The 17,459-nt window shown below is 46.3% G+C and overlaps 1 long non-coding RNA gene across 1 annotated transcript; it reads left to right on the top strand.

Annotated features, from left to right (window-relative positions):
- Positions 1 to 51: 51 nt before the first annotated feature.
- On the top strand, positions 52 to 5,640 carry LOC121142893. Its single transcript, XR_005880017.1, has 2 exons — positions 52 to 633; positions 3,823 to 5,640. It is a non-coding gene; the product is annotated as an uncharacterized LOC121142893 (long non-coding RNA).
- Positions 5,641 to 17,459: the final 11,819 nt, after the last annotated feature.

The following is a 17,459-nucleotide window of genomic DNA, read 5'->3' as shown; positions in this document are numbered from 1 at the left end:
CGCCCCGGACCGCCCTGTTCCTTAGCCACGCCCACCAGGTCCAGTCCTCTCCTGCCCTGAAACCTTCTTGACTTGGAATCAACCACTGCACTGTCGCCTAGGAGACCCTGCCTGGTGAAAGGATCCACGACCTCCGGTCACAGTGAGGCGCAGGCTTCTGCCCTCCGTGGGGCGGTCTTTCATGATTTCGTGCGTGCAGATCCACGTTTCTGCCTGCGGTGATCCGTGATGTATTCGCCACCCCACCCCCGCCCCGCCGCCGTGGTTCTACCCAGCCTGCTGCAGACGCCTCTGCCAGGTGCGTCACCCGCACCTGAGCTGACCCGGGACCCCGACGCCCGCGGCGTGCTGTGAGGAAGCCAGTCTCCGTGCGCCGTTGGGAAACCGCCGGCCAGTTTCTGATGCAGGGCGCAAAGCCGGATGCCACCGGTTAGGACAAGCACAGGGTGACCCAAGTGGAGTGGAGCGAGCTCTCTCCTATCCGGCGTTCCGCTTAACAACACCGAGGGGGCACGTTCCTGGCTAACTGCGATCGCAGTCAAGCTAGCTTTGCCTTAGCTTCTGGGGTCTCTGCAACCCCCGCCCCCAGATCCTCCCTTGCCAGTGAGACTCTGGTGTGAAGAAACGAAACAGGTACACCCCTAGAACTGGAACTGTGGATGGCTGAGAACTCACTGTAGAAAACTGTGGATAAAAATTACTCCCTGCCATACCACCACATACTCCGCACCGCACCAGATGTTGGAAGAGATAGGGTCGATAGGGCTCCCTCTGAGTAGGAGTATGTCTGAATAAACAAACGTAAGAGTGTTCTAGAATACAGATACCCACGATGACAGTTGGTGACGTCCTTTAGTCAGGAAGGGGACAGGGAGCTGGGGAGCCGAGGCTTAGGGAGGACGAAGACTAGTGATTTGCCCACAGGGGCCCAGATGGTTAATGACATGCAAGAACCATTCCTCAAACAGTGCGTTAGAGCGGGAGAAATCCAGCCCCTTTGAGCTTCTGATGACTGACCCTAAGAAACCAACAGAGCCTGGACAGAAGGGAGAGCTTCCAGACAGTGGGACTCTCTGAGGGCAGGCCGTGAAGCAGCTCATGAAGGGACTGTCGTGGGAACGGAAAGGCTTTAGAATTCCAGAAAGTGGGAAATACACATTGTGTGAATCGGGGGATGTGTTGTAACCCGGCTTTGTGGGGTTTTAGTCGGATTTAGCCGACTTGACCAGTTTGTACCTGAGAGGGGGGTGGTGTGCATTGAGAAATGGCAGGTAAAGATACTAAGAAAAGACAGAGACACAGAATAGAGTCAGAAGGGCAATCCAGTGAATACTGGAAACCCCAAGTTATTCTTCAACATTCTTAAACACTCCAATCAAAAAGGGAGCATGGCAAAAAGACTTCTTTATCAAGATACAAAGAAGAAACAGACCTTCTTCCTTAATTCTCCAAACATTTGGTAAACATGTCTTATACTAAATCTTCCATTATCTGAGGGTTAAGAGCAACCATACCTCAGCTGGGCATTGGTGGAGCATGCCTTTAATCCCAGCACTCGGGAGGCAGAGGCAGGTGGATCTCTGTGAGTCCAGGACAGCCTCCAAGACAATACAGAGAAACCCTGTCTCGAAAACAAACAAACAAACAAAAAAAGAGTAACCATACCTCAGACCAAGTCTCTTGTTATTTAGATAAGACATCCACAACCAAGACCAAACATCCTACACTGGCCACACCTTAGGCTTTTAGGTCTTATGACTTTAACCTTGGGAGAGGGAGAATAGTTAAGAACAGTTTTCAATTCTCTGACCTTGAGCCAAGATGAAGTGAAGGCACACATTGTGTGAATTTGGGATGGACAATCTATGTCAAATGGATGGAAGCCTCCTTTGGAAGTCCCACCTGTCGAGTGGAGGGATTCTCTACTCTAAATGAAAGGATCACTTTCCAGGGCATCATGGGAAGGCTGACCCTCACAGGAAGAAAAGCAGAAGAGGGACTCTCAACAGCCAATACCTTTGGGCAGTGAGAAGTGCTGAGGTTCTGGAAGAGGTGATGGGGGATGTGTGCTTACATACTCCTTAGTGATCGGCTAGGCTGGAAGTTAACATATCTAACGTGTTGTATGAAAAGAACTCTCTGGAGCCTGGTAGTGGTGGCACATGCCTTTAATCCCAGCCCTGGGATGGCAGAGGCAGGTAGATCTCTGTGAGTTCAAGGCCACCCTGTGCTACAGATGGAGTTCTAGGACAGCCAGGGCTATACAGATAAACCCTGTCTTGAAAAACAAACAGCAGTAACAACAACAAAAGAATTCTCTGGAATGTTTTAACCTATCTTCATGTCAACCTTTTTAGACAGAGTAGCAAAACGTGCTGACATCTTACAGCTGGGGAATGACAGCATCATTTGAACCCTACCTAGTATTCTCTCTGAACAACCTCCTTTGTTTCATGCTGCCCCTTAAACAATCCCATGTACTTTTCACCTATCGAATCACAGTTTTAAAAAAACTAGCCAGGAAGAACTCAGAGGTTCTAGATTTGGCAAATTTTGCAAGGTTATAGATGTCACCACTGTGTTTAACACACTATGATTGGTTCCCTTATCATATGCCTAGTATGTCCTTTTCATCCTCCTCTGATTCCTGGACCTCATTTGGCCCTCCAGACTCTGCTCTCCTTCATAGTTCTGTGTATCCCATCGAACCTTTGCCACCATCTCCAGGCGACAGTGACCCACCATAATTGGCATTACTCTGTCATGTGGTTTGTTACCTTATAATAAGACATTTTACATTTATACTGAACAAGAATTTTATTCACCCAAGCTTTATTCCCAGCACAGTCATTTTATAACAGTAACAAAAGCAATATTTCTTTCTTCTCATGTTCTTCTAGAACCTCTTATAGTCTCCTGATTCCACATCTCCCTGGGTTAGGTCCTGGAATAGAGAGAGGTTACTTTCTTATACTCCCTTTCCAGGAAGACCTGAGCGGAGGCAATGGTCTCTGGAACTCTATTTCAGAGCCAATAGCTTTAAACCCCTCTAGACTGGCTGGGTGGAGGTGACACACACTTTTAATCCCAGCACTGGGGTGGGCAGAGGTAGGTGGATCTCTGTGAGTTCTAGGTCAGCGTGGTCTTCAGGGTAAATTCCAGGACAGCAGGGCTACACAGAGAAAGAAACCGTCTTGAAAAACCAAACTCCTTTTGGCTGACGCAGGAACCTCTGCATATATGCATATATAAGGCATGCATTTCCCTTTTCTTTTCTCTAAAGATAACATTTCTTGAATTCCCTGCTGTCCCCAGGAAGGGTGGTATTGGTCATTTGGTCAGATTGCCTCTTCTCAGTGTTTGTCTCCGGTCAGTTTTGCCAGGGAATATCTATGCATTTCTCCACACGCACAAGACACCACAGTAGAGCTCTGTAACTCAGTCATTGCATAGTAACAAAAGATTCCTGCCAGGTGCACACTCTGCCAAAGACTCCAGGCCCAGAGGCAACCTTGTCATTCCATAAGGCAAAGTCTGGTCTCTGGGCATCTCTACCAGGCCCTGGGTGCCTATGGGAGACTTGGGCAGATGTGGCCTGTCCTCAGCCCTTGAACCCCCTTTTCTGCATCCTGGGCAATGTCCCTGAGATTTTCTGGCCCTCTCTGAGCCCTGGCCAAGATGTCAGAACGAAAGTGGATCATTTTGTCTCTTTGAGGTTCCCACAGACCCTGCGCTTGGGACAGAGGGTTTCCTGATGAAAGAGTGCCCCTTAAGCTCTCAATGGAGCCCTGCTCTCTGACTGTTTGCTTTCTCCCTCTTTAGGTCCCTTTCTCACTCCGTAGTATCTTATTGTTACGGGCATGGGAAGACTGACAGCAAACCTCTCACTCAACAGATGCCGGAAGAAAGATGCCCGAGAGCCTCAGAGCCACAAGGTCATGGAAGCAGAAGAGGCCAGACCATCTTTTCACTTAGTTCCTCTAGTAGACATTTTTAAGAAATAAGGTTCTGAAAGGTTAATTCATCCATCTTTTAGGATCTGGGACTGTTTTTGTTTATGTTCAGATGGAGGAAGCTGTAGGCAAATGAAAACAAATCAATTGAAAGGGGTCCTCCAGGACAATATTTTCCTGATTTTTAACTGCTATCCAGTAAAAATGCATACTTACCATCACCCAGAGTACATAGATAAGTTCTCATGGAACAAGAGGTGCCCAGAAATAATCTCAGTCTCTCTTTCCCTCTCTATCCCTCTTCTCTCTCTCCCTCCCTCTCCCTCTCTTTCCCTCTCTCCCTTCTCTCCCTCTCTCTGTCCTATCTCTCCTCTCTCTCTTCTCTCTCTCCTCTCTCCTCTCTCCTTTCTCCTCCCCTCTCCATACCCTGGCCTTAAATCAGGTGTTATCTTACTACTTTCCTGCCTTTTCTGGCTTTGGGTCTTCCAGCCACAGGATGCCCATGGCAGCTCCAACATCTTGACTTGCCCAGCATAGGACAATTTTGGAGAGTCATGAGTGAGAGCTGCAGACTCAGCCTGCTCTAGAAAGAGTTGGGCACTGCCACCCACTCCAAATCTTTCTGGCTCTATTTCTCCGTTCCAGCAACCCTGCTCATGTCTCTATCTGAGGGGGTTGGGGGCATGGGCTTCCCATCTGCTCTCACATCCTTAAGCCCAAGTTGCCAATGCACTGGCCCGCACACAGCGTCAGTTGGCATGGTGATGACTAGCCTGGGGGGCAGATGGAGAGATGTAGACTTCCACCTGCAACTCCAAACAGAGGCAGCCCAGAGCTCTCCCAACTCCCAGGAATTTGCTAGGCTCCTGTCCAAACACACGGCAGACAATGATGACTCTTCTCCAAACCCCAGTCATTACTAATACTGGAGCAAATCAGAGGCTCTGACTCCTTTCTCATTGGGTCCTATGTGAGGGTTTTGCAAGGATCATGAACAGTCTTGCGGGAAATGAAGAGGAATCTCATTTTTAATCCACTTGGGAATTTGTAGCTTGTTCCTCTAAGGAAGAGTGTCTGTGGAAGAGCCCAGTGATGGAGAGGTTCTGTGGTTTAGGAATGAGCCACTTGGAAGCAGGTGACAGTGGAGTTACTGTCATAGTGCTGCTGGAAAAGTCAGGAGGGAAATCTGGCTCTTTCAAAACCCCCTCTTCTGTAGTAGTCTCCAGGGAGGGCGGTTGGGTAACCATCTCCCTTCCTTCATACCAGGGAGCAAAAGCCCCAGAACCCAGGTCCCGGGCATGCCTCCACCTCCGTTGTTTCTCCAGAACAGGAAGGACATTCGTCAGCAACCCAGGAATGCATTAAACATCTCTCCCCAGGGGCCCCAACTCCAGAAAGATGCAACCGTTGACAGCTCTTCTCTTTCGCCTTTGGCCTTTATCCTGGGACAAGCACACCACAAACCCTGGCTGCCCCATTCGGTAGCATTCACTCCATTGTTCTCAGCTGTCAAAGACGTCAGTGGGGTGAAAGCTTGTGTTTCGGCTGCCCATCTCCCCTTCCAGCTGGAGTTACTGTGGACAGGATAGCTGTGGCGTCTCTTGTGCTGTGGGCTGTTGAAATGTCTTACAGCCGAGAAATGATCTCAAGATGCTTCTATTGTGAAAACCTACTGACACGCCTGAAAGAAAGAAAAAGAAAAAGGAAAGGACATGACTGGTCCTGGGTTTTGTTATCAGATGAATGAAAAAAGAAATAAAAAGGGAAGGGCATGACTGCTCTTAGATATGGTGGAGGAAGGTTGTTATAGATATGTGGGAGAACATAACCAGAGACAGAGACATCTGGGAGAGTTCAGAGTGAACGTGACCCTGAGCCAAGTGAGGAGAAGGGGAAGGGAGAGGAGAGAGGGGAACCAGATGCATCATCCAGGAGGCCCAAAAGAGAGTAGATGAAAGAGCCAGGTAACCAAAGTGGCTGGATTATATAGGGAGGGACAGCTAGGGGAAAGGGCAGCCCAGCCTCTGGGCTGGAGAATTCAGGGTAGGGGGCTGGTGTTATGGTGGAAGCTTCATTCCAGCCCCTGGCATCCACACACCCAAAGAGTCTGGGATGTTATGCTGGAGGTTCCACCCAAGCCCCCTCCCTTATCTTCCTCCAAACCCTGCTGCATTTCAGAAAGCCCTCCAAATGATGACCCCTCCCACAGAGATGCTCAAGACCACTCCCATAGGGTATTTAAACTGCCCCCTGGTTTTCCCTTCCTTCATACCCCTCTCTGGGGGACTGGAAGGCCATTGGGAGGGTTGTATCCATTAGATGTGGTCTGATTTGGATTGTTGCATTGCTGGAGAGGTTTATTAGGGTGTAGAAACTTTTCAGCAGGTATGCCAGCAAGGAGGCCCTGTAACAGGGAGGGACTGAGGGATGCAGGGAGAACCTAGCAACCAGGTCCACTTTGATATGTTAAATATGGTACCTCAGCTGTTTCTTGGGTTTGAGACCTAACAGGGCTCACATATAGAGATCATCCTAAAACTATTACCAGTAGCTAACTCTATTCATGCTACAACTCTGGGTGGGACTCAAAATCCTCAATTAATAAACATCGGCTCTTATTTCAAATGGTACACTTATCGGCTATTATTTCGAATTAATACTTGTTGAGACTTTTGTCATGACTCCCCTGGTATCTGTTCTTTGCACACAGATATTTCAAAGAACAGACATGACTCTTGGATCTTGAATAAGAAGGTCAGAAGTCCCTCTTATATAATCAACATACTAAAACTTGATTTCTTTTTTGGTAATTAAAAGAAACTAGAGCTGGGCTTGGTGGTGCAAACCTAAGATTCAAGGAACTCAGAATGTGAAAGCAACAGCATTAAGAGTTTGAGGCCACACTTAGCTACCTAGAGAGTTTAGGGCCAGTAGGACTACGTGAGCCCATCTTGAATCAGCAAGCAATCTCAAAACCGGTTCAAAGAAGGATTCAGAGCACTGCCTCCTGGTGCCCCAAGAACACACGGAGCATTGTCTCTTAGAGGCTGTTGCTTTCTAGAAGAGAGAGGTAGCATCCAGAAACCCGAAGCCTCCTCATGTTAGACGTGCCGTCAGTGCTTATTCTTAGTGAGCGACCAAACAGGTGCTCACAGACTGAGCCTGCTCCATTTTTGTCGGTTTGGTTTTTGCTCTACTCTGCCCCTGAACTCTTCCTGCTTCTACTGGGAGCAATGGCCACACTGGTTTTAGGAAAGGGACCTAGGTGCAGTGTCTTCAATTTTCTTTCTGTTTGGACATTCTCTAGAAGTTAAAGCTTCTATAGGCAGGATGATCTTGCTGGAGTCTTCAGTTTGGGCCATTTTCAGTCGGGTTTGAAATGGTCTTATCTTTGGAAAATACAGGAATTTAGATTTGTGATGTCTATAATGCCTAGGGAGCTCCCTGACACACTTCTATAAGGTCCCAGGGATTGAGTGTGTAGGGAGAGTCAAGAAGGCGCAGGTTTGGGGGCATCTCTCTTAGTGGCTGAGTGACTTGAGGCAATTGCTGACTCTCTCTGAATGTCTCATTTGCCATCAATAGAATGAGACTAAATCCCAGTCACAGGGCTGCTGATTCCAGGGGTTGCTGGTGGGTAAGTGGAATATTAACTTAGTAGATAACTACAGTTGGCAGCAGAGTCAACTAAAATTGTGATGGGCAGTGGTTTTCTCTCCTAGTTTTTCCTCTTCCCCTGGGACCACCCGGAATGCTTTGCTTAGATTAAACTTGGAATTTCTAAAAAGAAATTGATATTGTCTCTGGAGTTTCAGCTACATATTTCCTTGATCTTTGTGTGTTTGTTTTTAGACAGAATAATCCAGGCTTGTCTGGAACTATGTAGCCCAGACTGGTCTCAGACTAAGGCTTTCTACCTTAAACTCCCAAGTACTAGAATTGTGTGCTTCCTTGAACAACAACAGCAGTAAAATTATTATTATAAATAATAATTATTATAATTGTTTTTATTATTTTGAGTCAGGGTCTCTCCATGTAGTCCTATCTGTCATGGAACTTGCTCTGCATACCAGGTTGGCCTCAAACTCACAGAGATCTGCCTGCCTCTACCTCCCGAGTGCTGGAATTATTTTTAATTTAATTTTACTTATTATGATGCTGTCTGTAGTGAGTGGGAGTGCAGGGAGGTGCGTGCCACAGCTCCTATGTAGAAGCCATGGGATGATTTGCAGAATGAGTTCTTTCTTTCACCGTAGGCACTGGGGCTCAAACTTGAGCCATCAGTCTTGTGAGGCAAGACTATTGGCTCCTGAGCCATCTCAGCAGCCCTTTGGTCTTTCTTATCTCATAGATTAGAAAGAAAGGGAGGGAGGAAAGAAAGGAAAGATGACCTGGAGAAGGAATTGGAATGCTTGATCTTATATAATTTAATGTGTGTGTGTGTGTGTGTGTGTGTGTGTGTGTGTAATCTATTGTTGTATCATCAACAGTGCTACCTCATCTTAAAACGGAGGATATAGTAAAAACTACTTAGTAGTGCATTGTATTCCCTGGACACGGAGTTCTAGTTTATTTTTACTTTTTACCTAATATGCTTTAAAGTGAGGCTGAGTTAAAGATCTTTGACTTGATATAGTCAGCTGTGATCAGAGAAGAATGAGTGAACCCAGATGGAGGGTTGCGTGGGGGACATTGACCCGAAGAATCCTTTACTGATCACCTCCAACGGGTTACTTCTACCTTGTGACACATGGGGAACCAATCAAGAGAACCATCTGGAGAGAACAGCCCAGAGTGCTGCCTGTGTGCATCTTAGGAGGCATGCAAACTGACCCTCTGAGACACATCCCTTTGAGGGAATTCATCCCCCGGTTTCAAGAAATAAATGTCATTTGCAGTCTGCTTCTCACGGGGCGGGGGCAGGGGGCCTAATGTAGAAGATGAAGGTTGAATTGGAGAAAAATTTTTCTGATCCATCAGTGACTGTTGCTTTGTGAAAGCTGTTTATGAGTGCCTGCCAGGATTTTGTAAGTGTGTTCTGGATCCAGCAGTGGTGGCACACACCTTTGATCCAAGACTCAGGAGGCAGAGGCAGGCCAATTTTTGTGAGTTCTAGGCCAACCTGGTCTACAAAGCGAGTTCCATGACAGTCTCCAAAGCTACACAGAAAAACCCTGTCTCAAAAAGAAAACAAAAACAAACAAACAAACAAAAAATAAGGCATGTTCTAAGTCTGCCAAGCTCCAGGAGTTAGCATCAAGCCTTAGACTGCCTTCGTCTCAAGAATGGCCCTATTCACACAGTGGGAGATCTTCTGTTTGATACCAGGGCTAGTTTGTCAAAGCCTGGACCTATCCAGACTGTTAAGTTTCTATTGCCCAGGCCTATGGAAGATATGACTCTCTAAGCAGATGTAGGCAGCAAGTTAAGGGACATCCAGACTCAAAAGGATGTGCTGCATGGGCCCAGGCAGCATCTGAGGGTCTCTGTGGAAGGCAAGATGCTCTCATTCATGATGCTACTGACCTGGACAGACTCTCCATCCTATATTATAGCCCTCAGGGACTTAAGATACGTGCTAAAAATATTTGGAAGGCTGCCTAACAAATTCCCAAAGTACTCCAGAAACATCTGTTTGGGCCTTTAACCCCAGAAAAGAGATCTCAGCAGGTCAGAACTATAGTATCTTTAGACTTGGCGCCTTGTGTGACATGGCTGCATATGTTCAGCTGGAAGCATGGGGTGTGTCTCACTGGGTCAGAGGTTGCAACAGAAGATAGTTTGGGAAGGAGGTTGGAGGTCATGACTAGGACAGGCTATTAGGAGCTTCCATGGTATGGGTCCTGGCTATGTATTGGCCTGGGTAGCAATTAGTTGCATGCGTTGACTTTATGGGAGCTTATCACATCCTTCTCTTGGCATCTATGGTCTTTCCTCTATGCATGCTATAGCTCCATAAATGGTCCATTTAAAGCCTGTTCCTGTGGTGTTCTTGAGAGACCGTCTCCACAGTGTTCTTCGTTGCTCTCCTTTGCAGATGGGGAACTGATGCCAGAGCGACCCTGTTTCCAGACTCACCGTGAAGAGCTGAGATCCCTCCCATAAACACAACCGGAAGGTAGTGGACAATGATCTGCACTGGGACCTGGAGTTCCTTCTGGGCAAAGCAAAAGAGCAACTCAGCCTGATCAGGCTGGACCAGGGGCAACAGATGGGCTTCCCAGGAGGTGGTGTGGTGGCCTCCTGAGGATCATGGGAGCAGGAGGGGAGTCGTTCCATTCTCAGCTGGGCCACTGCCAAGGGCCTTTCTTTAATCAACCCACATTCTTGAGGACAACTGTCACCTAATTGGGGTTACTGATCTCAGAATGAGGGGTGTCCAGCTTGGCTGGCCTCTGAGTGGAGCTACTAAGAAAGAATGAGGTGAAGAGGTCCAAACCACCAGGGGTTTGCAGTCCTTCATGGGCTACAAAATTCTTATCAGTTGCACTTCTGAGCCTAATCTCTCTCCCGCCCTCTTCTCCATCTAGACACAACCCTTCACATCTGCTGGCCTACTCCCCCTCCACTCTGTTTACCTCATGCATCTCTCTCTCTGTTCCTTTTCATCACCAGGCTCCTTGTCAGTCGGGTGGTAGCTCAGGCGCCATGCTGAGCCAATAGTCAGTGAGCCTATGCATCAGACCTACCTGGGTAGGAAAATAGTATTCTAGTCACCATATTCTCTTTCCTTTCTCTGCAGAGGGACCTAAACCACAGGTGGAGAGAGGTGGCAGAGCACATTGATACAAGCTGCTCAAATTTCCAGACACAAAACATACCCTGGTGGGGTTCTTAAAGAGTTGGGATGGAGGGGCCAGGAGAGACGGCTCAGTGGTTAAGAGCACTGGCTGCTCTTTCAGAAGACCTGAGTTCAGTTCCTGGGACCCACATGTCAGCTCTGGAATCCTCTGCTGGCCTCTATGACTTCATGTGGTATATACTTCCATACATGCAGGCAAAACACTCATACACATCAGGTAAAAATAAAATAAATCTTTTAAAGGAGCTGGGATGAAGGTTCTGAATAGGGTGCCCGACCAAAAGCAAGGAACCCCAACAGCTGAATCCTTCATGGGACTTTTTTCGTGGTCTCAGTAGGAACTAGAAGTAGATCTCAAAGGGGAAAGCAAAACAAACAAAAACAAAGAACCTCCTGCTTTCTAAAGACAACCGAATTAAGAAGTTCATCTGTGTTGGGTGCTGAAAGTGGTCAGAATCCAGTGTGTCTGTCACCAGAGCCACCACCACCTTTCCCCTGATTCCTTGGATCTTAGACTTTGGAGTGATCCTGCACGTCCTGCAGGTTGCACCCCTGCACTCTGGTCCAATAGCAAGGCTCCTTTGGTGTTTACAGCTGCTTTATTTCCTCTTCAAAGCTCTTCATGCGAGAGACACAATCCCTGCTTTGTGGTTAGTAACAGTCTCTCCTGTAATCATTTGTTATCTTCATTAGATGATTGATTGACATTCGATCCCCAGCAATTAAGGATTTATTGCCATGTTTCTTTCTTTCAAACAGCACCCACCCTTAAAGGACAGAGCGTCTGTGAGAAAGTGGTAGCAAACAGTTACATGTGTCAAGGTTGAAAAGACAGTTCATTTCTAATGGCAGAATGGGTTAGACACCCAGAATGGTGCTCCCGGTGGAAACAATAATCTTCTAATACCCTAAGGGGGTCATTAAACTGGCAGGAAAGAGACCTCTGTGCAGCTCAGAATGAAGCGAGCCTGTGAGCAGGTGTCCAGGAGGCTGAGACAGGAAAGTAAGCAGATCAAGAGCAACCCAGACAACTTAGCAAGAGCCCATCTCAAAATGGATTAAATAAAGTAAAAAGATCTACAGGTGTAACTCAGTGGTAAACACTTGCCTAGCATGCACGAGGCCGTGGCCTAGACCCTTAGTGCTGTAAAATATATAGCTAAAATAAATATATTAGAATCCTTGAGCTTTCATTTCGATGGCTTCATATGATCTGGTGACGGGAAGCAAAGCTCAGAAACTGCCTTGTGTAAAGAGGGACCCTCAAAGTGTACCCCCACGGTTGTCTATAAAATGGCAGTGAGCCTCTACAGAGATGGGAAACTGGCTTTGCCTCTTCTAAATGTTAGGAAATAACATCCCCTTAAATTCATAATCAAAACCCAAATCCAACTGCTTCTTTGGGTTTGCAATTCAAAAATCACACACTATCTGGTCCTAAAACCTTCAAAGCATGATGTATTTAAAGTGATCCTAGAAGCCAGATCCAATGACACAGGTGTGTAACTCATCTGCTGAAACTAAGCTTGGAGGATCAAAAGCTCAGAGCCAGCCTGGGCTGCAGATTGAGTTCAAGGCCAGTATGGACAATGGAGTGAGCCTCTGCCTCCAAATAAAAAGAAGGCTGGGGATATAGTTTAGTGGTAGAATGCAGGCCTAGCAAGCCTGAAGCCCTAGGCTCAATCCTAATTAGTGCTGCCCCCCAAAGAATTAACGAAAGGACTGGTGGCACTCACTTTCTGTCCCAGCACTCAGGCAGCAGAGGCAGGCAGATCTCTGAGTTCAAGGCTGTTCTGGTCTATAGAGTGAGTTTCAGGACGGCCAGGGAAGCACTGAGAAATTCTGATTTCAAAGAAATCAAACAAATAGATACACAGTGATTCTGCGTTGCTCCTGGCATGATCCAACAGAACTCGCCTCTGAAGAATCTCAGCCCCATTCCAGCTCTCAAGTACTGGGCACTGGTGAATTCCAAGAAGGTTAGCAGTCACCCACATGCACCCAAACCACAGCAGAAACAGCTCCAACAACTTCAGATATTATAATTTCCAGACATAGTACAAAGTAAGTTTAATTGCTTTAAAGAAATAAAAGAGAAACTAAACAAAACAAGTAGAAAGGAAGTATAAATAAATACAACTTGGGAAAGAACCAAAGTAAAGTTTTCTAGAAAGTAAAAAAAAAAAATACTGTGTTGAATCTTAAAGTTTTGGGGGTAGATTAAGTAGCAGTTTGGACTAACTGAAAAAAATGAGTAAATTGGAAGTTATAGTTCTCAAAATGACCTGAAATGTAAAACAGAAAGACACAGACTTGGAAACATGAATTAGATTGTAGCCAGAGATATCTCACTACAGAGATGATCTGCTCAGTGGCTAAGAACACCTGCTGCTCAGTCATGAGGATCGTGGTTCAGGACCAGCTCCCACATGGGGCAGCTCACACCCACGGTAATTCCAGATCTAAGGGATTCCATATGCTTCTGGTCTCTGTGCATACATACACTCACTCAGACATATAAATAAAACAAAATAAATTGTAAATAAATGAAGTTAAAGAAGACAAGTAACAAGCAAATTAAGCCACAAGTACGGAACATTCCACCTGGTAGTTAAGAGAAGAGGAATTATTTTTTGAGCACTGGTAGGATGTTTATGAAAATTGGCCATGTTAGGACATGGACCTAGTCTCCATATTCAAAGAATCGTTTTCATATTAATTGCATTTTCTGGCCACAATCCAACTAACAAGAAGGATCAAGCAGGATAGGATAGGTTTCTCTGCAAACACTAAATGGTAATTTAAACTGGGCATAATGGGACATGCTTGTGGCAGCACTCAGGAGACAGGGACGGGAGGGTCAAGGTCAAGGCTGCGAAGCTGGCTCAGTGAGTAGTGCAAACCTCAGGTCCTGATTGAAATCTTATCCCCTGGAAGCATCCATAACCCCTTGCACTGTGGGAGGTGGAGGCAAGAGGGAGCCATTATAGGTTTAAAGAGAAATCCGGCACTAGGAAAATGTCTAGAGATCTACAAGGATGACCCCAACTAAGAATCTAAACAATAGTGGAGAGGCTACCTTATAGTCCTCCCCCTATAATGAGACTGATGACTACCTTATATGCCATCCTAAGCCTTCCCATCAGCCTAGTTGATGGAAGCAGAGGCAGACACCCACAGCTGAGCACTGAGCCGAACTCCTGGAATCCAGTTGCAGAGAGGGAGGAGTGATGAGCAAAGGGGTCAAGACCAGACTGGAGAAACCCATAGAATCAGCTGACCTGAGCAAGTGGGAGCTCATGGACCCCAGACTGATAGCTGGGAAAACAGCATAGGACCAAACCAGGCCCCCTGAACGTGGATGTCAGTTAGGAGGCCTAGGAAGTCTATGGGGCCTCTGGCAGTGGATCAGTATTTATCCCTAGTATATGAATGGACTTTGGGAGCTCATTTCACATAGAGGGATACTCTCTCAGCCTAAAAACATAGGGCAGGGCCTAGGCCTATGGAAGGCCTCACCCTCCCTGGGGAACACAAAGGGGATGGGATAGAGGGCCAGTGGGGGGGGCAGGGGAGGATGGGGGAGAGGGAACTGGGATTGACATGTAAAACAAGATTGTTTCTAATTTAAATAAAATTTTAAAAAGATACAAGAGAGTCAGACAGTGTTGTTGCACATCTTTAATCCCAGCACTCAGGAGGCAGAGGCAGGTGGATCTCTGTGAGTTTGAGACCAGCCTGGTCTACAAGAGCTAGTTCTAGGACAGACTCCAAAGCCACAGAGAAACCCTGTCTCAAAAAAACCAAAAAAAAAAAAAGAGAGAGACATGTTCAGAACATCAGCAACAACAAGAGAGCAGAGAAGGCTCAGCATCTAAGAGAATGGATTGCTCTTACAGAAGACTTGAGCTTCGTTCTCAGCACCTGATGACTCACAGCCACTGGTAATTCTGACTTCATGGGATCTGACACCCCTGGCCCCTGTGGAAACTGTACACATGTGCACATACCCAACCCCTTCACCACACCTCATATAATTAAAAATAAACCACAGGAAAAAAAGCACCTAACAATAACAGCAACAAAAGCCCTAGACTACCGTGGATCATTTGACCTAACCAAAGTTTCTTCTTTTGTTTTATACTTTTGTTCCAGTGTCAGCAGACACCCCTATGGGCCACAATTGTCTATATGACCCAAGGTTCTGGATTCTTGTGATCTGTATTTTGTCTGCTTTCTGTCAAGAATCAAATACGATTTTTACTTTTGTGAATGCTCTGCCTGCATGTGTATACAGGTGGGGTGCACATGTGCCGGAGGTGAGAAGAGGCAGGATGCCAGCATGGATTCTGAAATGTATAACACGGGATTGTGGTGGCCAGCCCGTACTTTGCTGTGCTAACAGCCACCACCATAGCCATTTGTCCCTTCTGCCAGTGATAAGGGAGAAATGGCGCCTTTGGATTTGACACACCCCTCCTGTCCTTTCAGCTATATAAAAGGATCTTCATTTTATTGACCATTCTATCACTCAATCCCACTGATTTTCAGACTTTCTAGGAAGTAATAAAAAAACAGTCAAAAGGCAGATGGGCAATAAAATACTTAGAACTTAGAAAAATAATCCACATGAATAACTTTTATAAACTTTGGAAATAACCACTGACAGTTGGGGCATGTTTTATAATTCAAAACAAAATCTGTGGCAGAAGGCAAACACTCACCCACTTGGTAGCAGACCTCTGTTAGAGTTCCAATCCACTGGACCACTATTAGGATGCAAAGGGAGCCAGTAGTCCGAGAGGGAAACACTGAGGACCCCAGCTTTACTATTTATTTTTGTTATCTTATGCATATGAGCATTTTGCCTCCTTGTATGCATGTGTACCACATGCTTCCCTGGTACCCACGAAGGCTAGAAGAAGGTGTTAGATTCCCTGGAACTGGAGTTACAGATAGTTGTAAAATGCCATGTGGGTGCTGGGAATCTAACACAGGTTCTCTAGAACAGCCAGTGCTCTTAACCGTTGAACCATCTCTTCAGTCCCAAGGTCTGTGTTTTGCGAGCCATGATTCATTGTATTCTGACAATATGAAACACATGCATAGACAAGTGTCTTACCCCTGAGCTGCAGCCTTAATCTTCTTTTTACTTTTTATTTTGAATCTGGGTGGAACTAGATTGATCAGGCTGGCCTTGAACTCACTAGGCAGCTCAGAAAGGTCTTGAACTTGGGACCCTCCTGCCACAGCCTCTGAGTAGCTGGATTTACAGGAATGCATAACCAGGTCTGGCTAAGATAGTTTTATGCTGGAGAAAATTCCTATGATCAGTTAAGGCTGGGGGAGGCTGGACGGACATCTTCTTGAACTAGCCAATGAAGTCTTTGTGAGCCTGCACCTTCCTCCCTTTCAGATCTCACCCCCGCCCTCTCTAGCCTCAGCCCTTTGCCATGTTGCTAATCTCTCAGGTGGGATGCCCTTGACAGATCCTCACATAGCTTCCTTCTCCTTGTCATTCAGGCTTCATATCAAGCATCTTATCCCAGAGAGAGTCTTTCCAGTCTATTCCATATAAAGTATGTCTCTACCCTCCCATCATATCATTCTCTGTTTTTAAATTTTATGTGCTTGGGTGTTTTACCTGCAGGTACATCCGTGCCCCGTGTGTGTGCACTGCCTTCAAATGTCAGAAGAGATATCAGATCCTTGGAACTGGAGTTACAGATGGTTATGAGCCATCATCTGGGTGCTGGGAATCAAACCCAGGTCCTCTGGGAGAGTAGCCAGGGCTCTTAACCACTGAGCCATCTCTCCAGTCCCACCATATCGTTCTTTTTTTTCAAGACAAGATTTCTCATGTGTAGATCAGGTTGGCCTTGAACCCACAGAGATCCACCTGCCTCTGCCTCCTGAGTGCTGGGATTAAAGGCATGTGCCACCACTGCCTGGCTTCATTCTTTATGCCAATCAATCATTTTGCTTGTGAATTATCTTCTCTTCTAATTACAACTGAACACCAAGTATCTATCCCTCTCATTGACATGGCCCTTAGGATAGCATGTAGCATGTGGTAGAAATTCAATAACCAAGCCAGTAAGATAAGCTGCACTAAACAGAGGACTTTCAGGATCTTTAATGTGTGGGCCTACTAAAACTCCACCATTGAAAGCAATAGTAGATAGTGCTTTCCAAACCCACTGGAAGTGTTCCCTGAAGCACCCAGCTCTCACACTTGTGGAGCTACTTACTACCTTAGGCTGAACAGCTAAGTGAATCTTAGATGCTGTCTGGAACCCATGTCGTGAATTGGAGAGTCAGGAGTGTAGGGTAAAGATGTATGACTCTCAGCAGTGGGCATGGAAACAATCATAGGAGTGCACAGCGATAAGTGGATGGAGCCCTCTGCCCAAGGTCGTCCCTAATTCAGAAAAAGAGTTACTCACAGTGTGTCTCTGAATTCAGATCTTTCTCACGCCAACTGTTCCACACACTGAACTGAGCCTTCTGTTGAGGCTTCCTTATAAACAGAAAAGTTATTGCCATCAACATGTGCACACGTACACACACACACACACACACACACACACACACACACACACACACACAATGCAACTTCAATAAATGCTCCAGAGTTCACCCTAACAGGTAAATTACAATGTAACTACCCAGAACCTTATTTTGTAACTAGCAAAGGTTCCTGT

This window comes from Mesocricetus auratus, unplaced genomic scaffold, assembly GCF_017639785.1.
Source record: "Mesocricetus auratus isolate SY011 unplaced genomic scaffold, BCM_Maur_2.0 Super-Scaffold_100010, whole genome shotgun sequence".
NCBI classification, from domain to species: domain Eukaryota; kingdom Metazoa; phylum Chordata; class Mammalia; order Rodentia; family Cricetidae; genus Mesocricetus; species Mesocricetus auratus.
The sequence above is the reverse complement of the archived record's forward strand: the minus strand, read 5'-3'. Positions and strand labels throughout refer to the sequence as shown.